At 37.5% G+C, this 26110-nt stretch overlaps 1 protein-coding gene across 1 annotated transcript in view; it reads left to right on the plus strand.

Moving 5' to 3' along the window:
* Nucleotides 1–26110, plus strand: part of CHRM2 (cholinergic receptor muscarinic 2) — a 148642-nt gene that overhangs the window by 37512 nt on the left and 85020 nt on the right. The gene's annotated exons all lie outside the window — the stretch shown is intronic.

Genomic DNA, 26110 nt, shown 5'->3' on the forward strand with positions numbered 1-26110 from the left:
ACAATATCGAAATAATCAACTCTTGTTATAATAAAAATTCTATAAGTCTTTTGCCAGTAATATGGCATTGAGGTTTGGTTTAAGGCAGATGCTACATATGATATTAAGGAATTAACTTTCATCAAATACTTTGTCTTTAATGCTTTGGGAGTAGTATGTGTGTGTACATATTCACACATTCTTGTTGATAGGGATTGTTATGTGATATGTCATATTAGTTTTCCTAATATTAATATATTTTCAAATTCAGTGGCTTTATTATCATGATAAGTTTCTTCTATAATGAACTGTTGAATTCCATTTACTACTATTTTACCAAAACATTGTGCATTTACACTCATGATTGAGATTGATTTAAAGTTTTCAAAAAATTTTTTGAGTTCTATCTGGTTCACAAGTGTATCAGAATCATACTGATTATATATGGAGGCTTCCCCTTTCCCCTTACACTGCTAAAGGGTTCATAGAGCATGAGGATTATCAATTCTTTAAATATTAGAATGGCCCCCACCCATAAAACTTCTGATAAAAAGCTCAAATTCTTTTTTATAAATTTTTTTACAAAAATTAAAAAATTGATTATGATTCTTTCTTAGCCTTTTGATTATTTGTATTTTATACCTCTTCACTCATTAGTTTTGGTAAATTATGGATTCCTTATCTATTTAATGAAAATTCTCAACAATTTTTATCAAGTAATTGTGCAGATGATTCTGTTAAACTAGATTATTCTCCAAATCTGTTATTATCTTTTTCTTTTCCTAATTTTAGTCATATTTTTCTCATGCTCTTTTGGTAAAGTGTACCCGAGTTTTGTGAGTATTTAATTTTCTTAATTCTGCTTTTGATTTTATAATTTATCACTTATTTTTGTAGTTATTTCATTCTGATTCCATGGAGATCTTTGTTTTCATTCTTTTCATAACATCCTGAGTTGAACACTTAGCTCCTTCTTTTTAAAATTCTTCTTGTTTAGGACTGAGAACATTTATGACTATGACTTTGTCTCTAACAATTGCTTTGGTCTCATCTAAAATTTTAAAATATAGTCCAGTTAATAAGAACCTGGGAGTGGAATGATGCAGGCTTGGGTTTGATTTCTGCACATGTTGTGAAAAGAACTTTAACTTATTAGGTTTCTTCATTTGTAATTTGCAGTAAAAATACTTACCTTATAGTGCTTTGCAAGATTGATTGAGATAATATATTTGTAAGTGTACAGTTCAATGAAAGTAAAAATCGTTGTTTGACACAAATAGTGTTTGTTGAAAATTGTGGTTTGGTTTTTCTTTTAACTCAATAGTTACTTTAATTTTTAATACCTAAAGTGTTGAGTGCTTGTTGCTTTTGTTCTTACTTAAAATTTTCTTGTAAATTTCCAATTTTATTGTACTTTGGTCAGAAATATGGCCTTAAAATGTCTACTCTTTGAGATTTTTCTCAGTATTCAGTCTTGGAATTACTTGAATAATTGAAAAGAAGATTGTATTCTTTATTGAAGAGAGTCCTTTATACACACACACTACATTGTATTTATATTCATTCATTATGTTAGTCAGTTCCCTTTGTTCCTATTTTTTTTTAATCTACCTGATCTGTCGCTATATTTGCATTTCTTGCACTTACTGTGTTTGGTCAAATTCTAATAGGGTTTTGTTTTTACATACTTTGAATTTTATACATGATTATTACTGTTTTATCTGTTCTGTTTAAAATATTTTGCTTGTAGTTCTAGCTCATATGAAACTATTATTACTACCTCTTCTCTTTTACTTGAAAGACATGTGCCATTCTTTTATTTTTAAATTCTCTGTGTCATTTTGTTTATGTTGGTTTCTTCTAAGGAGGCTATAGTTGGATTTGCATTTGCTTTTATTTTATTTTTTGAGAAAGAGTGTGCAAGTATATGTGTATGGGGGGCGGCCCCAGGGGGAGAGGGAGAGAGCGAATCTTAAGCTGACTCCCTGTTGAGCATAGAATCCCACATGGGGCTCAGTCTCACCACCCTGAGATCATGACCTGAGCTGAAAACAAGAATTAGACACTTAACCTACTGAGCCACCCAGGCACCCCAAGTATTTGCTTTCATTTTTATTTTTAGGATTTTTATTTATTTATTTATTTGAGAGAGAGAGAGAATGAGAGAGGCAACATGAGAAAGGGGAGGGTCAGAGTGAGAAACACACTCCCTGAAGCAGGGAGCCCAATGCCGGACTCAGTGTAGGACTTGATCCTAGGACTCCAGGATCATGACCTGAGCCGAAGACAGTCGCTTAACCAACTGAGCCACCCAGGCGCCCCTGAGTATTTGCTTTTAAGTTAGTAGTTTAATCCTCTTACATTGTCTCTTCTTGCCTTTTTGTCTGCTTTCATTTTATCCTTCCTTCGTGTCTAATTTCTTCATGTTTTGCCTTTCCAACTCTTTCCCTCTCTCAAAATAATGATTCAGAGAGTATAAATATGTATTCAGAATTTAATTAGCTCTTAGTTTTACTTTGAGAAATTAGATGCTATCATTATTTTTATGGTAATTATCAAAGCCAAAGATGAAATGTATTGTATTTTGTGTTAGTGTTTGCTTAGTTCACATTCAGTTTCAGATCTTTTGTGATATAATGTGAGGAGTTAGGGTGAAAGTATTGCTATTAAATTTTTGTATTCTTATTATTTATGCATATGCTTCTGCACATGTTTTCTTTTTTCTAATATTTTCAATCAGTTGCCTTGTAATGTGTAACCATTACTTTATTACTCCTTGCTTCACTGGTTTCAATGATTGCAAGTGTTGTTTAGCAGGATCTCTGTTTCTAAATTCCTTGTTCTGATCCAGTCTCTTAAAAATGGTTTTAAATACTTAGCTTTATTTTAATGAACTTGATATTTCTTGAGCCAGTGCATATATATGTGTATATTTCTATTTCCTTCACATGTGAGTATTTTAGATGACTGTGACAATCTCAAATCCAAAATTCTCTATCTGTCCAGACTGTTAAGTGCTTCTGACTCAGTTCATAAATATGGAGGCAGGAACAACAGTTGCTTTTCCTCTCTAGGACAGAACTGAGATGGGCTACTTTGACAGAACCTAGAACCTGTCACTGAACTAGACAGATGTTTGTGTGAATTATTCTAAGCTCTTCACTCTATTTGACATTCAGATATTAAGCACACAAACAGGGATGTTCCCATACATTCTAGTTATATTTCTGTTCCTACATTTCACCCTGAACCCCTACTTACTTCATACTTAGAAAGGAGTAAATTCTTAAAATGAAATTTAAAGTACCCCATGGTACCTCTCTCTGAGCCTAGAGGCAGCCTGTGTAACAGGCCTGTGTTTTGTACTCTGTCTCAGTCAAAGGTACCTACAAAATAGGCTTTACCAGGCCAAAGAATAAAAGAGAGAAGAAGATCCGGATCTCCCAACAAAAATATCTCAGTCCTCCCATTTTCTCAAATTTTGTAAAACCCTGTTTTCTGTCCCAGAAGTTCCGTCTCAGATTGTGAAGTTGCCATCGGGGATTCAGGAAAGAGAACGTGGAGTTCACCATGACCCAGGGCAGCGCAGAGTCCATTTCTTTCTTTTTTCTTTCTTTCTTTTTTTTTTTTTTTAAGATTTTATTTATTTATTTGACAGACAGAGATCACAAGAAGGCAGAGAGGCAGGCAGAGAGAGAAAGAGAGAGAGAGAGAGAAGGAAGCAGGCTCCCTTCTGAGCAGAGAGCTCAACGCGGGGCTTGATCCCAGGATCCAGAGATCATGACCTGAGCCAAAGGCAGAGGCTTTAACCCACTGAGCCACCCAGGCGCCCCAGCAGAGTCCATTTCTTACCAAGTTTTTCTTATTGTTTCTCCCAGCTTCATTCTTTTCATAGTGATGCTTCCCAGTTTCTCCATAAAGAAGAATCTGCTTGACTTCCTTGGAGATGTCAGAATGGATTGACAAAGGAATCACTTGGGGTTACGCTTGAAGTGTAAATATCAGTTTCCTATTTGGGAAATAGAAAAAGAACATTTTACAGATAGAGAATAGAAAAAATAAAAGCTCCTAAAAGCTTGAGGACTTAATGTATGCCTGAAACCTACGCCCTTCCTATTCATTATCTCATTTAATTTTCTCAGAACAACTTTATGAGATTAAAGTTTTAATCAACATCCTCTTTTGGTGGGGTGGCAAGACAGTCAAGCCTTGAGTAATCTGCACATGAGCAAACATCTAAGAAGTGAAAGGGCACAGTCACGAGGGGGTGGGGCGGTACTGCCTCAATGCTTCAGCATTTTTGGACCAAAGGCAGAGTGAGATAGGGCATAAGTAATTGTGTTTATTCATAAATACATGTATTTTGAGATTGTATTATGATAGCCTTTATAAATTTCGGTTTTTTTTGAATATAGATAGTAGTGAACATTTTACAAACCTACCACATGAAAAACAAACATTTGGGGGCAGAGGCAAAGCCATTCACCTGACACATTAGATGGACTTACTTGAACATCCTGACTAATGAGTAAGCAATGAAGAATTTCCATCTCTTCTCTTCTGTTTTGATCATAGCAGTATGCTTATGTATATTGACTAAATTCTGAATGATCTGGTATTATTAGTTTTCTTTTTCAAAATGAACAAGCTTATCCTAGTTTTCAAAGTGGAATTTTGACAGGGTCCTTATGCTTATCTGCAAATCTGAGCTTTTTATTGGTGGATATACTGTAAAAACACAAGCAGAAAATTTATTTTTTTTGCCTCTAAATCTGCATATATCAATGAAAGGAAGAGATGAAACATATATATGAGAGTAAACTTGGAGGAGCAAAGATAAGTCTGCGCCTCTAAAACATGAGTGAGCTCGCCTTAATGGACACAGAATTTGAAATTCTAGAATCACTGGCATTAAACAACGAGGAAGTTTGTAAATTATTTTGAATTATGAGTTTCAAGTTTGTTTTCCCAAGGAGTTAATAAGTCTTCGCCTAGATTTTCTGCTTTATTTTCACGTGTGCTAATTGTGTGCTAATATGTTTAATAGGCTGATTAGCCAAGGAGCACAGGATTCTCACTGGAATTTCCTCACATTGACTCAGGGATTACTCTGGGCTCACTGATTGCTTCCAGCTCTACTTTCTGTTACTTTTTTCTAATGGTGGAGAAGGTGTCAACATTTATGGAGTTGGAGGGGTGGGAAGGAGAAAATAGTAAATGCACGCAAGGTATAGATAATGTTCTCTGACACATATGTGGCAAGCCCATTTATACTTCTCTGAGCATGTATCCTTTCTTTTTGAGGAGATGATAATAGACAATAATTTTTACTAATGACTGTGTGCCAGGATTACAACTTAAAAGGTTATTTAATTCTCATTATGACTCCATGAGGTAGGTAAAATTTTATGCCACTCTGTAGATGAGGAAACTAAGGCATTGAAAGTTTAAATAACTTGCTCAAGGTCACTTAGCTTATAGATGTTGGTCCTAGGATTTGGCAAAAGATTCAGCTGCAGAGTTCAGGTTTGTAATTATGCTAAATTGCATCCCAAGAAGATCTATATTTACCTAGGCATGCATACACATTTATATACATATATACATACACATGCAAATCAAACACATTCTTGAAACTCATGTTCTTCAGACGTGTCTGTGGAGTGTCTGAGACACAAACCTACCCGAGTGTGCACATTTAAATGCATTTCTTCAGTTCACACACACATTTGTATTTCTCAAGTACACATGGATAAGCAACCATTTTTATCAGAGAAGGGCTGACTTTAAGATATTGAAATCGTCTTGTACTAGGTCATTTGCAGAGTGTAACCAACAGTGGGTGAAAGGTTATGGGTTGAATATGTTTTCCCTCCAAGATAAATTACACACTCACACTCACACATGCTAAGAGCTATGTATACTTACTAGCTGATAAGTGTGACTTTTAGCCATGCTGAGGGGGGTTGGGTTGGGGCTGAGGGCTGGGGAAGTAGGTAAAGTAGGAAAGACCAAAGACAACATCGCATTCAGATTCTTTTATTGAAGCAGAAGCCTCACTAGTCATTTTGTTCTTCATATTCAAAGTATTGCCCAGTTCTGTACATGATGTTATAACTTTATAAATACTCAGATTTTAATTAGCATGATTTTGATTAGCACAGTAAATGTATACTTACTGCTTCTTTTAGTAACATTCTGTGTCCACATGACCTTAATGCTTCCTTATTTTCTGGGAGTTTAAATTGAAGCAAAGTAATTATCGTTGCAATTTGATAGATTCTGCAACAGGATTTTGAATCATCTTTCAGAAATTTATGGTCCTTATATGAAAGCACCAAATGCTCTATTGGCTCAGCTACTACACCTGTCACCTTTGTAAGATGTGAAGACGGCAGATCTCTTTTCATCACTGAGATTCTCAGAAAAATGCCTTTCGTGTTTACTAAGGAAGGACTTAAAAAGGAACATGATTGGAGGTGTGCAGATACTTAGGCACACCTAAATCTGCCTTCATTCTCTCTCCTTTCAATAGCATGGTGCCATCTTTGAAAACTTGAGTCTGCTTTTCTGCTATTGTTAACTATTTTTCTGTGCTATAAATGTTTTGTTAGTGACAAGGAGTTCTATACTTCTGATTGTATGATTCTTAAGTTTTGGTGCAGTTAATTAAAATTAAATGGTGTGTATGTATGAGAGAGAAGATTCCAATTATTCAAATTATAGTCACTCAGTTGTCATTCCAAATGTTCTGTTTTTAATTTAGCTTTGCTCAATAATTTAGTTGTTCCCATATACAAATTCCATTACTCTGTAGTGGCTCTACTCATGGTTTCAGTCTCTTCCAAAGAAAACTTCAGCTATTTCTGATCAATCCCATCCAAATAGCTTTACTTAAGAGTAAGTCACAGAACTAACAACCTCACTGTACAGTGTTGGTAAATAATTCATTCATTTGAGAAACAGATACTTTTATTCAGCAGATGAAATGTTGGGTTTCAGCAACAATAGGAGTTAAAAATTAATGTTTTGTCACTTCACATAGCTAACATCATAGTAAAAAATACAATATCTAGTAATATATTTAATATGATACTTTCGATTGACCACTTAAACATAACAGCAGCAAAATCAGAATAACAGAAAAGGAACAGTTACATTTACTTAGTGCCTAGTAGACATTTATTACTTGCCTAAGCATTCTACATATACAACCATTGTATTAATTAGATATATTATTTTCCCCATTTAAATTTAAATTTAAGGAAATTAAAGATCAGAATACTTAGTAAGTAACTTGCCCAAAGTCATACACTTGAGTTTCTGGTAGAGCCGGGGTCAAAGCCATGCTCTTCACCACCATATGGTGCTGACGCGAATTTATTTGCATCCTCAGGCAGTATCTTCACCTGCACACTGGTTTGGAGGAAGGAGGTGGAATGATTGCTGTTTGGTTGCATACAGCATTTGGCAACTAGTTAAAATGCACCTATGAAATGTCTTAGTTCAGTCAGTTTCTCCTTTTTTAAACCAGTTTATGTATTGAATTTTCTTGTGTTTTTTATATAATATTTATGATACAGATGAATCTGGTTATTTTTTCCTTTGCTTTTCTCCTCAGTGCATATTATGATGTACCTACCAATATGGATTAGAAAAAGTGTTAAGGCAGATTTTTAGATATTCTGTGGACAAGGAGGTCTGCTTTTTCAGTAGATCCCACTACATTCTCAAGTGGCCACCCACAAATTCCTTCCATTTCTTTTTTGCATATTACAACCATAATTAAATATCTATCCCTATAGACAATGCTTTCAAAAAATAAAATAAGTTAATACTGTAATGGGTAATGGCCATTTCTCATTTTCCTTATAATAATTTCTTTGTTAAAATTTTGTCCTCATAATAAAAATGTGATTAAAACATAGATTATAATTTTCATACCTTCCTATGAGAGACTTTTTATGGGGAAAGGAATTTTTAATATCAGAAAAATGTTAATTAAACACTTCTGATCCTCCTTCGATAACGTTATAGTTTTTTATGGTTTAAGTATTTACTAATTTGATATTGATGCTCTCAAGGAATAAAATAATTGTTTGACTTCTTTCCTCCTTCTAAATATATTCAACTTAACAAATATTTATTGAGAACATACCACAAGTTAGCTTATATTCCCTGTTGTGTTTCCATCAATTTTTGACATGTTTTACATGACAAGTGATTTATGGACAATAATATTTAAGGGACAAAAATCTATAAATAGTTTCCTTTCTTAATACATTAGAACAGATCTATTTTCATCTTAGTCACTTGCAATGTAGAGTACTCACTTGAATGAGAGAAAAAGTAGAATTATGTTTATTGCCTTTTAATTTACTAGCATGCCCAAGGGAATGTCCCTTCACTGACCCATGTGTGTCATACATAGCAGGGAAAAAAGATTGCTTTGAAAGATAAAAAGATAATAAATCCTGTTCCTGTCCCAAAGGAACTTGGACCACATAACCTCCTCCCGACCTCGCAGCATACTCTCTTCATGCACCTCACACTATTGTCACTCAGTACTGGTGGAAACAATTATTAAGTTCATGTAGAAGGTCTCCTCTTTCTCATCAGTCGGTAGCAAAGCTGAGACTTGCACCCAGAACCTCTGACTCTTGCCATAGCTTGTGAGGTGTTAAAGGCATTACCACCAAAAGTGGGTTGTTGTTGGTTGTTTTTTTTTTTTAAGTTTATTTATTTACATAATCTGTACCTCCAACCTGGGGCTCAAACTCGTGACCTTGAGATCAAGAGTCACAGACTTCTCCGACTGAGTCAGTCAGGCACCCCAAAGTGTTAATATTTTTTTAAAGCTTTTATTTATTGATTTTAGGGAGAGAGAGAGCGCGAGCGAGCGAGTGCTCACATGCAAGTGGGGAGGGGCAGAGGGCGAGGGAGAAAAAAAACTCTGCGTGCAGAGCTCAGCAAGGGGTTCCATCCCACAACCATGAGATCATGACCCGCGCGGAAACCAAGAGTTGGACACTTAACCAACTGAACCACTTAGGTGCCCCCAAAGTGTTGTTATTTTTGATGAGAAACAGGACTAGAATCTTAATTATCCCATGGAAATACCATATTAATTTTTAAAAGATGACTAAAACAGATAAATTTGTGTCATTACTACCACAGAGTAACTAGCTGACTTTAAATGAATTTAGTAGCAACACATGTAACATTAATTTATCTATCCCTTAGTTTTATCCTCTGCGAAATGGGACAATAAGGGCACCTATCTCAGGGTTGCTATGTGGGATAAGTGAGATAATCAGCCAAAGAGCTTGCCGTGATGCTTGGCACAAAATAAGCCTCAGTATTATATTACTAGTACAGTTTTATTTCGCTCACCACTATTATGTAGGAAGAGGGGAAAAACCTAGGATGCAAGTGGGAAACTGATTGCTATATATTATTTTATGATGAATTCATGATTAATACATTTTAATACATTAAGGTCCTGAAAAAATGTGTAACTTGGTAACTATTCAACATCTATCCAAATACTTTCATAATAATAAAACAGACTGTTCTACTAACTGATAGGCATACCTCAAAGATATTGTGGGTTCAGTTCCAGACAATCAAAATAAAGTGAGCAAAATGGATTCTTTTGTTTCCCAGTGCAAGCACAGGTTAGGTTTGCACTATACTATATTCTGTTGCATGTGCAATGCATATGTCTTTAAAAAAAATAGTGTCTGTGCCTTAATAAAAAATACTTTATTGGGGCGTCTGGGTGGCTCAGTGGGTTAAAGCCTCTGCCTTCAGCTCAGGTCAGGATCCCAGAGTCCTGGGATCGAGCCCCGCATCCGGCTCTTTGCTCAGCGGGAAGCCTGCTTCCCTTCCTCTCTCTCTCTGCCTGCCTCTCTGCCTACTTGTGATCTCTGTCTGTCAAATAAATAAATAAAAATCTTTTAAAAAAATAAATAAATAAAAATAAAAAATACTTTATTGCTAAAGATTGCTAACCATTGTTCAAGCTTTCAGCAGGTTCTAATCACTGATTACAGATCACCAAATATAATATTAATGAAAAAGTTTGATCTATTATGAGAATTACCTAAACGTGACACCATGACATGAAGTGAGCAAATGCTTTTGGAAAAGTAGCGACAACAGACCCGCTGGACACAGGTCAGCCCCAAACCTTCCATTTGTAAAAAGCGCGGTATCTGCAAAGGGCAGGAAAGGGAAGCACAGTAAACCCAGGGATGCCCGTGTACGATGTGTATTTCTGAGCACCTTCTTTGTGGCTGGCACCTGTGTGATTGAAAGATTTAGAGTAGAAATAGAATAAATTATGGATTAACCTATTTATTATTCAAAGTGGCAGAATATCAGCTTTCTATCTGTACAAGGAGGAGTTGTTTAAAGGAATCCTTTTTCAGAAGCAAAAACATAAATCTTTGGAAATCTTGCTGAAGTAATCTCTCAGTTTCTGGAGGAGTCTGTTTCCGGAGGAGGTCTCTAGAGCACATTTGTCTATTTTTGAGGAGATTTCCTTCCCAGCGTATGCCCACAGCAAGGAGAGCGGAGTCTCTGCTCTCAAGGATTGGAGCCCTGGTAATACAGTCTGATTTTGCTGAAGACCAAATAGCAGACTACCATTTCCAGGTTCCTACTAAGTGCTTATCACTTCAGTGGTTTGATTTTCAAAACAGTTCTGTGAAGTGGGTATTATTTAAAAAGATAACAAAGCTCATTTTATGGCAGTGGTCTGAAACAGTACCCACAATCTCTTTGATGTATGCTTGTACAGTAATAGAATAGTGTATTTTTATAATATGAATTTGGATAGATCACAGATACTCATTACATTAGATACTCTTTTCAGAAGCCTAGTGTATTAGTTACAGATTTTTATAATTCATATATTAAAATCTGAGAGAAGTGACAAAACGTACAGGTAGCAGATCTGGGGGACTGATGGCAGATGCCTTTCTTTTTCCATTACAGTTTATTGCCCACTTGAAACTTACTTCCCAAAACTCATTTCTGAATGCAGAACTATTTATATTGTGATTGGCAGCCCATTGTGCCAAGAACAGTGCCCTCCTGTTCATTCATTATCTGGTCACACAGTAAATGCCTTTTCAATATAGTGAATGAAAAGTGTAGACCTTTTTGCAGAGGATCACACAAAACTCCATGGGAGACTGTGGACTCTGAGAAACAAACTGACAGTTTTGGAGGGGAGGGGAGAGGGAGGTTTGGAGGGCCTGGTGGTGAGGATTAAGGAGGGCACGTATTGCATGGAGCACTGGGTGTGGTGCATAAACAATGAATCTTGGAACACTGAAAAAATAAAATAAAAATTTTTTTAAAATGGACCATGAAAAAAAAATCCAGGTGAAACCTGACCTTAACCCCTTTCCTCTCATGCCTAACACAATCTCCTGTCTTGCATCAGGATTCCAGAAATACACTTGGAGTTGCTTCCCTCTGCTGCCTTGTGTTTCATTTCGTCATTGTTCCAATTGTTGGGCTAGTTCCCAGTTCTTAACTTTTTCTCTATTGATTCTGTAATCACCGATGTGGCAACCCCAGACTCACCTACCCTCCAGCTCATTGCCAAGGATTCATAAACCAGCCTCTAAAGAAAGGTTATATGTGGAAGAAAAACAATTACAAAGTTCAGTTGTTATTGCATATTCTAGTGGTTAGTAAAAGAGTCAACTGTCAGCCTGCTTGCTTCCGAACGGCGGAGCAGAGCTCTCTGGAGGGTTTCACTTTGGACCCTCACCTGGGAGTGACTTCACTCTCCCACTTCTGAAAGTAGAATCCTGTAGGAGCGTCATGACCTGCACCTGGAGCAGCCCATGAAAGGCATCAGAACAAGCACCATTAAAACATGTAAAATGAGGCAGAATTATACAGAAGGAACAGGGTGTTTGCGGCTTCCAGTGCTACCTTGACAGTGTGTTGGATGACTCTCATAAGCAGTGGGATTTTGAGCCTCGGTTTCCTCATTTATAAAACAGAAATACTAATTGAATGTACCTTATGTCCCATGTTTGAACTCTTGTAGGGATACAAATGAGATCATCCACATGGCATGTTTTGGTAAATTCTAAGTTACATCCAAATGTTGGTTATTATAATGAAGGAGTCTGCGAATGGCAAATTAAGTCCTTGGGTACTTTCAGTTCTCTTAGATAATTGCTCATTTCTTTTAGAACAAAGAATTGAGGTCCTATGTGATACCCTAGTGGTGTAGAGGGAAGGGTTAACGCTCCCACCAGTGTCTGCACTCTATCCAGAGTGGGACTTACAAACTTTTAAGAGTCAGCACCATTAATCAAGTTAAGGACTTCTCCTATAACGTTGAGCTCATTCCTGTAAGGAATGTATTTGGGGAGAAAAGAGATCTATTTCGGAAGAGAGAGGTATAGCTGTTGCAAGGCTCATTTTGAGAGTGGAGGGAAAGCTGAATAGGAAAAGGTGCCTTAGTAAAGTTTTATTACTTGCTTAAAGTCACAAAGTACATTCATGCACTATCAATCTCTGGTTCAGTGGGATTAATTAATTAAGGCTGTGCATGCACACCATAAGATTAATTTACTGAATAATTCACTGAGAAAAGTATGTTCAATTTTCAAGTGCTTGAGACTATAATGAATCATTGATGTGACTAATTTACCTTCCCTGAATTGACGGATAGGTTTTAAATTGAAGTGATCAGTAATTTGGGCATATTGATCCCACTTCATGTCACCTATATTATTAGGAATTCCCAAGACTTCTAAAGGACTGGAATGTGTTTTTCTTTCTAGGGAAATTGAGGAATGTCATAACTTGTCAACTAGAATTTCTTCTTTAGATCCACATAGGTCAACAAGTTCCAACTTCTGGTCACAGTTGATGAATCAGGAGAGAGGATTGCGTTGGGAGTGATCTGTAAAATTCTCAGGATTTCAGGGAAGAAGGTGGACAAAGAAATGCCTGCTCGTATGTTTTGTGTCAGAATTCTCGTCCACACTGCCGACAGCTAGTTCTGAGAGTTCAGTACACCGTGACACTAAACAGTAGAAAATGTGGCAAGCACAATAGTGTTTTCCAAATTAGGAGACATTTTGAAAAGAAGAAACTTTTATTTTTGGTCTTGTGAGATAATCTAAATAATGTATCGGAGAGTCATATTTTCTTACCTAGAAACGGAAACCAGGAGAAATTAGATATGTATCTTAATGACTATGTCATATTCATCTTTATATGAATTCCATCCATTTTCAAGTCTGACCTATTGTAGGTGCTTCTATATTGTTGGATTAATAGAGTAAGGGTCTAAAAAAAGGAGTAATGAATGATCTAACTCAGTGGTATAGGTCCTATTTATAGGAATCATTACTGTATTCTCTTTCATCGGGACTGGGTGCCTCTTATTGGAGAGAATGGTGTTCTGACTTTTACACTATCCACAGCAATTGCCATTTGGTCATTATATCCAAATAGGCATTATTGGGAGCAATGTAAACATACCCTCTCAATCTGAAAAACAGCTGCATCATTTTGGGGTCAACTTTTATCTTAGAAAGAAGAATCAGTAAAAATAAGAACACACTTCACTAGATTTTTGCATGTATGTCTTCATCTGTTTTCCCGTCATTTGGATACTATACTGTCCTCTCTAGAGAAGCACTCACTCTATAATCGGTCTGCTTTGGACTTCATTTAAGAAGGTGTATTTTGTTTTGTTTTGTTTTTTTTCAAGTATTTGAAGAATCTCATCTTAAACATACCCTTATGGAATGGATTCTAAGGACCATGTTACTCAGTTCAGTTGACGATTTATTTTATACCTATTCTCTTATTCTTTTCTTTGACTGGGCATTGCTACATTTTGAATTCTCAAAATTTTTCCTCCATATTTTTCTGTATTTTCCTCTTTATTTACATTCCACTTTAGAGTTTACTTTTTCCTCACATTTCCTCCTTTTACTTACTTATCTCCTTTCTTTAAATATTCATTTTTTTAGCTTTTCCTTATTTTTAATATTATAGCATATAATGTTCCTGTGTTTTTGTAAATGGCCACTAAAAATGCAATTTACCGTATTATTTAGGCATTTTCATACAAAGACACAAAAGCTAAATGCCTATTACAGTTCAGGATTAAGGGAAATTGACAGTTGTTACATTGTTCTCTCTCTCTCTCTCTCTCTGTCTCTGAGTAAACGTTTATGTAGGTGTAGTTCCTTTAGCTACTGGGAAGCTCAAATTTAGAATCGAGTTTTGATTGCCATTGTAGAAGTTTCCTTTGCCACATGTTTCTTATATGTCCTTTCTGCCTCTTTTCTTATGATTCCTGTTTCCTTGACCTGTATGTTGACAGTTCTAGTATATACCTTTAGTTTATTATAAAACCTCCCCAGGTACTTCTCAGAAATAGTTATATTATAAATTTTTAAAGAGTACATGATAGTTCCTACATACAACTCAATCATACCCACTATTGTTAATTTTTCTCATTTTTCTTTGCTTTCTTTCATGTTTTTTTAGTCTTGTCCACTTATTTATCCTTATCTTCCCCGTTTCTTACACCACTATCTCCTCCCTTCCTTGGATGTTCAAACCTTTTCTCTGTTCAGCATTAGTCACCATATCCTTAATTTCTTTATCCTTTCCCACGATCTGACATGGGGAAATGTGCAAAGCCAACGTTATGTTTCTCTTCACCCGTATCAGTTCGTAATAGTGTGAGAACATATTACTGTTTGACCCATTGAAAGGAGAGACTGGTTGCTGGCTGTTCACAGGCTTAGAATCCTAAAAGGGTCCTGACAGGTTAATTGGTTATGTTTTCTGTGGTTCTTCTCGGCATTACCAAACATTCAGAGCTATTTTGCAAACATGTGCTGTACTCCATAAAGAGAAATTAGGTAAACAGACGTGTACTAGATTGCTGATAGCATTTGCTAGAGCTAATGTCTCTTAAGCCTTCACCCCAATCATGGGTCAATGTTGCCATCTTCCTAGAAAATGCAGGGTCAGACTAGGAAAAGCAGTGATGTAAGATTTATTTTTAAATTTTTATTTCATTTTTCCAAAAGTTCTTATAAATAACTTTAGCTCTTTGTAACAACTAAGTTAGCCAATAATATTGGGGTTATTAGCCTATTTAGAATAACTGTGACTTCTGCTGAGAAAGAAGAGAAAGCTTTTAAGAAATGGGGAAAATGAATGGAGAGAACAGAAAACAGATTCAACATGCATGTGGAACAAAATTCCTTGTCTTCCCAACCAGATTATAAATTTACTGAAGCTGGGCACTCTTCACCTCAAAACTTTATGTCCTTCAACTCTTCAACAGGGCTATTGAATAACAGAATCACATAACAATTGCTAACACTTCAGGAGAGTCAGAAAGTTGAAATTCACTTAGTTCAGCTCATGCGTTATGCCCTCTATTTAACGTATAGGCATTTGATGAAATTTCTACCTAAAAATTACCAGTTACTAAAAACTAGTGTTCTGTTTCAACTAGTATTTTATTTCACTAACCTTCTAGAATTGATACCCATCTCATTGTTATCCTCCTCAAACTTTGATGCTTGTAAGTAGAGTTGATGATCACTTGATTGAGGTTGTCAGCAAGTTTTGACATTGTCAGCAAGACTGTTGATTCTCAAGACTGGTGTTCGAAAAATTTCCAGCAGCCCAGTGTTGTATCTTTCTGTGGGGCCTTCATGATCCTGTGCTTCATTGGTCAGTGGGAAGCTCACAACCTAAAGCAGATACTGTGGGAAAGGCAACACACAGCCCATTTCATGGCTGCCTCCGCTTCAATGATGAATAAATTATTTCCGTTGGTGGTGGTTCCTCCTGGGGAGAGCCATACACTGAGGTCCTCTAATGTCATTGCATAATGAGATATGAATATGAGAAAATCATGCTGAGTGGCTTCTTAACCAAGTGGAAATCTGGGTGAATCTGGAGAAATGGCTATTACTAATGGTCCAAATACTTTTCCCAGGCAGTGAACATTTATAACTTCTGTGTAGCTAGCTATTTCTAAAGCGCAATGTGGCAGAAAACAGTTGGCCATTTCCTCTCTGTTACGCTGAATGGACAACCTTTTGAAGACCCCTAGGACATGTCATAACATTTTATTTTGCCTGTTCTCAGTTCAGAGCCTTGTATGAAAACAGTCATTTGTCCAGCATTACTGAGGAAAAAAAGGTATTTTTTGTAAGTGAATTTCCAAACAATGGTAATGTACACCTTTAAGAATTTTTAAATAGGATCACAGTAGGATCAATGCTTTTATTAAAACTTTTAGTTGGATAGAAATATTTCTTTAAATGTTGTACATTTCCATATATTCTAAAGCTCTAATGAACATGGTTTACCTTAATTAAAAATCATATTAAAAATATAAATGAGCATTAGATTATTTCAAATGTCATATTCACATTCACAATGAAACTCCTGTGCTCCTTCTAACTTGAAAATCCAGTCAAGTCATCCTCCTGCTTAGAATCCTGCAATAACCTCTACTACCTGTGGTTAAGTCTATGTCCTAGTGAGTTCTTCAAATCACGTCTCTTCTTACCACTCCAGTTCTCTCTCTCTCTTCATCCCTAAATCTGGAACCATGTGGAACTGTATACTGTCCCCAGATCATAATGTCGCACAGCTCTGTGTCCACTTTGCCAAAATAGCCTCTCTCCATTTCTATCTTGTGACCACCCATTCAACTTTCAAGATTCCATTTGCTTCAGTTCCTGGACAAAGCTTTTCCTGACCCATGCCCCACTTCCACTCCCATTACCCAAGCCCTTTTGACACTATTGTGTCCTGTGTAGGCTTCAGGTCAGTGGTCCTCAATCTTTGGATTGGTTATTTGTCCAGATATTTAACTCATGGTAACAGTCATCTTTTTTGTCTTCCTCAGTGTTCCTCATAACTGGGTTTCCTAAAGCTTCATTTGTGCTTGTAGCATCAGTGAATGCAATGGAGTGAAGCTCCCAGGGCATTCAGAGATATGTGGGACACCCTGTCCCTGACTAAAGACCCCAGCTATTCCAACGCTGGTGTATTTTGTGACTGAGTTTTATGGGTTTTGTTGTTGTTGTTGTTGTTGATATCTTTTCCACTTGATCAAGCTCTTGTCTGTTCTTGCTTCTGTCAGTGTGTACCCTGAGCTAAACTGCAACCTCCTGCACTTCACTTCCTTCCTTTTATAGCTATTAGTGAAATAAATTGGGGTAGCATAACAAAGGGATTAAACGGTTGACCATGAATGTTTACAAGTGACTCAGACTTTGAACTTAAATGAGATTTCACATCCATTTCCAGAGCATCAGAATGTAGTGTGTTCATAATCATTATGATGAGGAGCTCATCAGCTCCACATTGTAGGCCCACACTGACCACATCTGTGAGGCTCTGCATAGCATTTTGAAGTTTCAGCTTAGAACATTTCTGGGGACAGTGTCAAAGCGCTGCTCCCCTACTGCCCTTACAGATGAGGATACACACCCTTCACACACTGAATCCCGAGTGTATGTACACTAGGTTTGCATATTAATCATTTTGGGGGAAAAAAATAGAGTCAACCTTCAGTCCACCACACCTTGGATCTCTGTCTTTGTATCTCAAAGCCCATGCTGAAGTATGCTTTCCTGACCTGGCCTTCCCTGTGTCACACTCCTGACACTTAGTGTTATTTTTTCCCACACACAAACGCCTCATCTACCCACTTCTACCAGAACTTCCCTCCATCCCCTCCACATTTCTCGTTTCTGTGATGAACAACTTTCCTTGCCCACAACTCCTTCCCTGAAACACTTCCCGATCTTCACGGATACCTTACTGGCCCTTCAGGGCACTGCTTTCTTTCCCTACAGCCATCTCAAATGGAAGATGCTTGCTTTTTCACAACCCAGGGACCTCTGGAGCTGGACGAGGCTATTGGAATCCTCCGACCTCCCAAGTGAATGCTTCCAGACCATTATTTCCACACAGAGGACATAAAAATCTCTGTTCCCCGGGGGGCTTGTGCTGCTGCAACATCAACACTCACTCTTCTCATTCCTCTTCCCTAATAACCTCTGGCTCACCCTGTCTCCTTCAGTGCAACTCCAATACTTGCCCACACTCTTTATGCTCTGCTTTAAGTCTCCTAGTTACCCTGGGTGGCTTTAATGTCCACCCACCTAGTCATCTAATCTCTCAGCCCCTTCTCATTGTCTCCAACAAGGTTTGCCTTAATCTCGTTTCAAGTCACCGCAAGACCATCATCATTTCGAACAATTCCATCACCTTTTAAAATCCTAAATTCAAACACTCCACTCTGTCTACAAGTTCCTGCCCTCCTAGCTCTCTTTGTCTGACCACATGTACTCCTCAGCACTATAAGGACCTTCAACAAGGTTCTCCTCTCACTTGACCATATTCCCAGCTTCCTTCTCTTTTCACTACTTTTTCTCACTGATTTCAGTTTCACAACCCATTACTTCACAACTACTCATTCATTCAAATCACTTTCCCCACTGCCTTCAAACCATGCTCATTCAGGAATCTCCTCTTTTCTAATAAAAAATAAGTCTTCCTAGACTGCCCTCTACCAGCTGGTGCTGTAGATATGTCCCTTCCATGAAGATTAGGACCGCTCTAATATCATGGTCCCCACTCTCAACTGGGCCCTTGGAGATGCTCAGGAGTCTTGTTTCCATAGTCAGGGTTGTTTCCTGTTCTAGAACTCTCCTAAACCTCATTCGCTCAGTCATCAACTTTGGTGTCATCCTTGATTCTTTGCTATCTTTCATGCAACTCACCTCATCAGTCAGAAATCCTGTGAATTTTACTTCACAAACACAATATTCTTAAATGTCTCTGCATTTGCACCTTAGCTCATGTCATGTTTCCTCTAGATTATCTGAAGAACATTTTTTTAAAATCAGTACCTAATTCTACTCCTTTCCACATAGGAACTAGTTTGATCACTTGACAATGCACATATGTCCACTAGCTTAAAGATGTTCTTGTACTTCTTAGTAAAAAGCCAAAACTCCTTCATATAACATTTCTCATCCTGTGGGATCTTCTGCCATGGATTATGATCCCAGTTTATGTTTCTCCATTTCTCCACACTCTCTACGTCTGCAAACTCCTACAGCTCTCCTCGTTCCTGTTCTCCCTGAACTCTGCAGCCATCATGTTCAGGCTTCTCGCTGTATCTCTGGGGCTCCCCCACGACTCCCTTTGACAGGCTTGGATAATGGCAATGTATCTTTCAGTTGCTGAATTTGATAAAACTCCTCTGGGATGTAATCCTTGACTCTATTCAGCAACTGAGAGCAATTGGAGAGTTTTACTGGCACTCCTCTTTTGTTACCAAAAGCCCTGTATGTTGAGTTGTTGTTTCTTCTTTCCTTGCATTTTTATGCTGAGGTATAGCCTGACGGAAGGTCCTTTCATGTTTTTTTTTTCCCCCAGAGTAAAATACCCTTTACAAAATGTTGAGAGAAGGTACTGTCTCACATACTTGCCAAATCCTTTGAGCCTCTTTACTTACCTATTGAGTAGAGATTATAATAGGATGTGCTAAGAGGAGCACTGTTATCAAGTGATTAAATGAACTATCACATGTTAAATACCTGGAAAATATTAAGCCTTCAGTAAATTTTAATTACAATGCTATTTTGTAGACTTAGTAGACCGGAGGGCTTTTAGATCATTATTGCAAATCTGATGCCAGATTTTATGTAAAATGTTTGCTTTGAGATATCTGTTCACACATCTGATAAACACAGAGAAAATACTAATGCTTCTTACAAAAACAGAGGTCATACCTGATTAAAACACACGTACACACACACACACACACACACACACAAACACACACACACAAGCAGGTTAGTTTCCTAGTATGGTTTTTTCCTAGTATGATCTGTAAAGATGTGAGATCTCCAACCCAGATTTTGAGTTACGGTGATCACAGTAGGCACATGTCAAGTCCTTACATTGTCCCAGGAGTGTGCTCCTTGCTCTGTCTACATAAACTGATTGGATGAGTCAGGTGTGAAAATTCCTTTTCAGTCAAGCAATTGATGAGTTGTTTCAATCTAATCCGTTGTTTGTCTTTAGTCAGCCAGAGTTATGCCCTGAGAGATGGGTGGCTTCTTCAAAGAAATTGATCATGAATGTAGACTCAACACAAAGAGGCTTGCATTACATGAAGGAGCTCCCAAAGCTACATGGTAGATCTGTGTGCCAACATCTCAATGAGCATGTGCATATACCATGTATCCTAATGATATTTTCACTAATGTTGCAACTTTTTCATGTTTTTGCTAATAAAAGGGTTTCATAATTTAAAAAATAAAGTGAAAGGAATTGCATTTTTTCAGTATTCTCGTCTCCTGCAAATAGGTAGGCTACAAATAATTTCCCACCTGTTCACCTGAATACAGCATTCCTAAAGGAAAAATGTGGGGAGGGCAGGGTATGTGTGTGGTTTGTATGTGCATTATTTCTAAGATCCTATGGATTCTGCCCCATTAATACTGTAGCAAGAGATTCTAGGTTTACCATTACTTTTACATGCTGGGAGCAGTTATCATAACATCCTAGATTTATCAACAGAATTAATCCAAACAGTTACATAAGCAGACTCACCATGCAATTTGGAAATTCCTTCTGCCAGCTCTGACCTGTGGTTAGCTACACCATGCCTAACCCCTTCAAAGCAGTTTCACCTCTGCCCACATTCTGCTTCAGTGCTAGTTGTTATAAAGCTCCTTTTTATGGCAACCCAAATTCTTTTTTTCATAGTTTCCCTCCATTTTTTCATGTTTCTGCTTTCTGGAATAATAGAATATTTGAGAAAAATTCATAATGTTTTTAAATTTAAAAATATTTAATTAAAAAATATTTAATGTAGATTATTTAAAATGTATTCCTATTCAATAGCACAAGATTACATTAATAAAATTTTCCAACTAGACATGTGTATGTTTAGATTATTTTTTTAAATTTTTTTTAATTTATTTTCAGCAAAACAGTATTCATTGTTTTTGTACCACACCCAGTGCTCCATGCAATCCGTGCCCTCTGTAATACCCACCACCTGGTACCCCGACCTCCCACCCCTCACCCCTTCAAAACATTCAGATTGTTTTTCAGAGTCCATAGTCTCTCATGGTTCACCTCCCCTTCCAATTTCCATTTTTCCACTTATTTTTCTCCTGAGCTAGCTTCTGTACTCTTACCTACTTTTTCATAGTTTTATAATCATGTGTTTACTCATCCATTTATCTAGCATCAGGCATGTTTTTCCTAAATATAGGGTATTGTGTATGGGTGCTATAAAGGGTTATAAAGATAGGTAAGACATGATCCCTTCCTTCAAGTAGCTAACATACTACAGCAATTTGTGAATGTCTCTCTTAAAATGTGACAGGCTAAATAGAACATAACACTCCAGATATGTTCTGAGGAAACTCTCCAGATGTGTTCTGAGCAATGAAGATTATAATAAGACTGCTATTTCTCATGATCTCAACTCCTTATTTCTATTAATGAAGTCTATGTTTGTCTTGACCTTATCATAGCTGTGTCAGATACTGGGTTTCTGGTCAAACAAAAACTCAAGCCTTTCTTTATCTCAGTTGGCTGAGCAAGGTGCTTTTCATAGTTATAAACATAAATTATGTTTACCCAGTTGTGATTAACCTCCCATTATGTAAGAGGAATTGAAGGCTCAGTAAAGTCATGCAACATGCTTGAGGCCACAGAACAATTAAGTGATGAGTAAAAAGAAACTTAGCTTCCCAGTGGGGATGTTGGGGATGTTCATTGATGACTTTTTAAATTTTTTCCTCAAAAGTAGAACAATCCGAGAGCATAAACAGCTTCAAAAAAGTTTGTTATTGGTAGATTCATAATAGAAAATATAGGTATTTATATAGAAAAAATAGCCTTTTATGCCCCTCCAACATTTTCTGAGTATGGCAGGATTCTTTCATTGACTGGGTGTTGGGGATCTTACTGTTGGTGCTTCCTGTATCTGCAAAAGTATTCAGGGTTTTTTATCTAGGAGAGTTCTTGCTTCACTTTCAGATCTCCTTGTCTTTGGTTCATTGCATCTCCCTCTTCTCTCTTGATTGCATTCCTGACACTGAATATTTCTTTATCGTGACCTAAAACCTCTACTGACTTCCTGTACGCTGATGCTTGCCAGATGTAGACATGTCTATTTGCCACCTGGGAGGTAGTTGCCTGCAACTTTAAGACCCCAGGCTTTGATCTTTGATCTGGTTCAACTAGTTACTTACAATTCAACTCAGATTAATTTACTCAGCATGTATTTTTGAACACCTGCTGTGTGTCAGACAGGGATAGACGGTTGCTCATAGACAGGAAAAGTCATATACACTTTGGTACCATTATCTGGGATGGAATACTGAGCAGTATCTGTCCCAGTGTGGAAATCCATGCTTTCTATCCCATTAATTAAATCTATCTTTACAGTTTAAGGTAAATAAGTGAAATAAGAGCCCCATTATTCCATGTGTCTTCAATGAGGCAGTGGAGTTCAGATTGCCTATAAATGTTGTAGCATGAAACATTTCAGAGAAAATGGTGGGAATGGGTGGTATGAAAGAAATTAGCTGTTTGTGGGAGAGGCCCGAGTCCCAGGAGGCTGTTGTCTCTGCCTCTATTCATCTGTAGACTTTGGTCGGGACTCTGCTGTGAGCCTCCAGGAACAAGGCAGTTAGTGCGTTTGCAATGCCTCCTGATGGTGTTCCTGCTGCAGCTGTCAGATGTATGGAGACATAATTGATGAAATTCTATTTATACCCCGGGATAAACTTAGAAAACCAAGCCATGCTGCCTAAACTAGCATATTCAGTGGATCCCCTTGCTGCAGTCTGTACCATTCAAGTGTCAGAGCTATACATTCCCTATTCGTCTCAACGTCGCTAATTGGTACATACTTTTGAATACACTAATAGTGCAACAGGAGTGTGGCTGCTAATGTCAGAAGGCCTGGGTTCAAATTATGGCTCGATTCAGGGTCATGATCGGTGACAAGTCTATCAACTTCTTCATCAGCAAAATTAGAAGAATAGTGTCCACTTTATGGTGTTGTAGTAAGGATTGTACTAAGTTCTTAAAACAGTGCCTACATACACAGGAGGCATTCAAAACTAATTGTTATTTTTATTCTCATTATTATTTTACCTCCAGTGAAGACACAAGAATAGGTACTAGGCCAGAAGGTGGCCTGGATCAGGAGCTGGAATACCTGGGTTACAACCACAGGTGTGCTGCTGGCAGACTGTGTGACCATATGACGCTGGAGAAGTCATGAGCCTTCTCTGAGCCACAGTTTCCTTGTGTGTAAATAGGTGTATGTTACAGTGTTTTATTTTTTTTTAAAGATTTTATTTATTTATTTGACAGAGAGAGATCACAAGTAGGCAGACAGGCAGGCAGAGAGAGAGGAGGAAGCAGGCTCCCCGCTGAGCAGAGAGCCCAACGCGGGACTCGATCCCAAGACCCTGAGATCATGACCTGAGCCGAAGGCAGCGGCTTAACCCACTGAGCCACCCAGGCGCCCCTGTTACAGTGTTTTAAATGCTAAGATTTCTTTTAGCCCCAGAAGAGATCATCATCACCATTGGTTGATGGGGTCCTGGATAATACAGCTTAAAAAAAGAAAGAAGATAAATATTATTGAGGAAATTATATTCTTAAAGACTCCTCAGGGAAAAATTAAAGCCTATAGGAGATATTTAAAGCAAAATGTACAAATTATAGAGCAAATAATGCTGCTATGGTGCACTTATGGGTAGCATTTACAAAATTATATTTTTAGTCGAATGACAAGGTATTTGCTGTCAGTGTGGAAACAGGATCAATAGGCTTCTATCTCTCAGAAGAATCACGTACACCCCCATTGTCATTCTCATCACTAATCAGACACTTAAGTATATGTATATGGCTGGAAATTCTAAATTCTGTGCAGAGAATTTCATCAGGGATCTTACTTTAAATTGGTTACTTCTAGAAAGTAGGCTTATAGTATCAACCCTGAAAACAGGATTGTGAATTTTGGGGTATTGATCTGATACGCTATAGTGTTTGCGGCACAAAGGATTTCTGTTAGTCTAAGCAGAAATTAAGCTTTATATTCCATATCTCAGCTCTTTTCCCAGAAACAAAACTATTTCTTGTTCTGTAGTGTTGCTGCATAGAACCTTGCACCATGGAGTGGATCAGGAAAGGGAAAAGGAAATGTGTAAGAACAAAATAAAAATTAGTCAAAAGGAGAAGAAGAAAGAAAAAGTTACTAGTTTCTTTAATGGTTAAACCTAGAATTAAATCCCACCTTGCTGACTGTGTGACCTTGAGCAACTTAATTAACCTCTCCGGGCATTATGGTTCCCATGAGTACGTTGAAGATAATAACATTTGGACTTTAAAGTAAATGAAATATGTAAAGTGTCTAGAATAGAGCCTGGAAAGTAGTAGATGTTTAGTAGCTTGTAGTGATTATTTCTGAATATTAAGGGAGGAGGTTTGTACACACTATGCTGTGTTGATCCTGGAACATAGTCACATGCTTCATAATTCTTCAAAACATCAGAAGAAGCTATGTTTTTAATATTCACTCACTTCACTTGTATTCATTGTAAATAATGGAACTGATTGCCTGAGTTAGCAATGTGGCTATTCCAGCTGCTATTTCTTTTTAAATGAGATTATTTAGTAAATATTCTTCAGAGAAGAATTCACTCATGATTTCAAGACTGTAGAGCAAAGGGACTGTAGCTAGACCATTTTTGGCAATGTTGTATATTGGTAAGAGCCCATGATTTTGAATCACATATTTTGTTGAATGCCAGTAAACCACTTACTGGCTTCTGTTTCAGGGGTAAGGCATTTAACCTCTGAGAATAAGATTATCAACTGGAGGTGGAAATGGAAACAAAAACAGCACCTATTTCAAAGGGGTGCCAGGAGAGTGGAGTTCAGATGGATGTGGGGATATTTCTTGAAGCAGGAGAGTGCTGTGAACATTGATGTTGATTATTACCCATGTCTGACCCAGGATCACAAGGAAAAGAGTTTCCCCTCCTCTTAGAGTCCGTTGTTGCATGAAATACAGGAAGGAGTGAAGAACACTCCTTCTTTATGTGAAGTGAAGGACACTTTCTTCTTTATGAACTGTTTTTACTCCTAACACTTCCAACACCAAATGTGTGTGGGTTTTTTCCCCCACACCAACCAGTTCTCCAGCTCTCCAGATACCAACTGAGTGTCCTACAATCCAATTCTGACACTACCTCCTGAGAGTTATTGCAGACTGCACAGGCCAAGAGCTCAGTGTTCAAAGACTTCCATTCACTTCAATGCTGATCACAAGTTGTAGGCCTCCTGGACCTCTGACCACCTGGCCTTAAATCGGAAGTCCCATGATCCCCTCCTCAAGTTCAGTGATTTGCTATAGTGATTCACAGAACTTCAGGAAACACTGCGATATTATTGGTTTATTATAAAATATTTTCAAAAGGATACAAACAAATGGACAGATGAAGAGGGAGAGGTCCCAAGGATCCCAAGTGCAGGAAATTCTAATCCTGAGGAACCGAAGTATGCCACCCTTCCAGCATGTGGATGTGTCTATCAACCCCAGAAGGTGCCCAACTCTGTTGTTTAAAATTAATTTTTTTAATGGAGGCAACATCACAGGTATGATGGAATATTAACTCAATCCCTAGTCCCTCTCCTCTACCTGGAGATGAGGAAGTACTGATGAAAGCCCTAGTTTCTAATCGACAATTTGGTCTTTCTGGGTACTAGCCCCCAAGCCTGAAGCTATCCCAGGACCCACCAAGAGTTCCCTCATCAAAAAAAAAAAGATGTTCCTGTCACCTCTATCACTTAGAAAATTTCAAGGTTTTTTGAAGTTCTTGTGCCAGAACTAGGGACAAAGATCAGAACTATGTTTCTTTCTGTATCACATACCATCCCTTTTTCTAGGGATCAACAGAACCTTTAATCGTTTTACTTTTTTCCCCTACCAACTTATTCTGTGGAAGGAGCTTCAGATTTACTAATTTAAATTTAATAA

Source organism: Neovison vison, chromosome 4 (assembly GCF_020171115.1).
Source record: "Neovison vison isolate M4711 chromosome 4, ASM_NN_V1, whole genome shotgun sequence".
NCBI lineage: Eukaryota > Metazoa > Chordata > Mammalia > Carnivora > Mustelidae > Neogale > Neogale vison.